Below are 1,011 nucleotides of genomic sequence, written 5' to 3'. Positions count from 1 at the left end.
CAGCAGCCCTTGGTAGGGGCGTTTGCCAGCAATTTGGTGGCACAGCAAAGAGGTGCAGCTAACAAGCCGATAGGCACCGGTTGGGGATTTCTGGCTGGCCGGAGGCACCCCTGTGGTTCCAGCACAAGGCTCTTCGGAGAGGACCCTCCACAGCCAGCCTGAGGACTTGAGAGACGGAGCTGGGTGGTCTTTCCGCAGGACTAGAGGAATTTCTAGAGAATGATCTGGTAACTGTTTCATGTGTATTTTTCCAAACTTTTTCCTGTGCACATTCAAACGTGAGTGAGTAAATGAGGATGTGAACACATGCGTGTGCATAGGTTTCGTGACTTTATTACAAAAATGCAATCATAGGAAACATTTTGTTCTGTAAATTGCTTTTTTTTGTTGTTTTTTTTTCACCCAACAACCTATCTTGGACACTCTTCCATGTCATTCTGTTGAAGAGCTTCATATTAATCCAGAATATGAACAAAGCCAAATACATTTTACCAACATAAATGTGATTGAACATTTTGACCATCTCCACCCGTTTCTTGGTATTACGAATAAAGCTGCAGTGCTTGCTCTGGCAGGACATACAATAAAATCAAAATGGCAGAGAAGGTTACATGGCCCCTGAGCAGGAAGGATACACAAATTTGTGAAGCATTCCATATTTTTTTGTTTAAAACTTTTCATATTAGGCCAGGCGTGGTGCCGCATGCCTGTAATTTGGGAGGCCAAGGTAGATGGATTACTTGAGGCCAGGAGTTCAAGATCAGCCTGGTCAATGGGGTGAAACCCCATCTCTACAAAAACCACAAAAATTAGCTACGCATGGTGGTGTGCACCTGTAGTCCCAGCTACTCGGGAGGCTGAGGCATGAGAATCACTTGAATCCAGGAGGCAGAAGTTGCAGTAAGCCAAGATCGAACCACTGTACTCCAGACTGCGCAACAGAGGGAGAACTGGCCTCAAAAAAAAAAAAAAAAAAAAAAAAAAAAAAAAAAACTTTTTCATATTAAAAAC

General features: G+C 43.5%; 1 non-coding gene across 1 annotated transcript; it reads left to right on the top strand.

Annotated features, from left to right (window-relative positions):
• Positions 1 to 559: 559 nt before the first annotated feature.
• LOC111541497 lies at positions 560 to 663 on the top strand. The gene has a single exon (XR_002731270.1). It is a non-coding gene; the product is annotated as a U6 spliceosomal RNA (small nuclear RNA).
• The last annotated feature ends 348 nt before the right edge of the window (positions 664 to 1,011 follow it).

Source organism: Piliocolobus tephrosceles, chromosome 17 (genome assembly GCF_002776525.5).
Source record: "Piliocolobus tephrosceles isolate RC106 chromosome 17, ASM277652v3, whole genome shotgun sequence".
NCBI lineage: Eukaryota > Metazoa > Chordata > Mammalia > Primates > Cercopithecidae > Piliocolobus > Piliocolobus tephrosceles.
The sequence above is the reverse complement of the archived record's forward strand: the minus strand, read 5'-3'. Positions and strand labels throughout refer to the sequence as shown.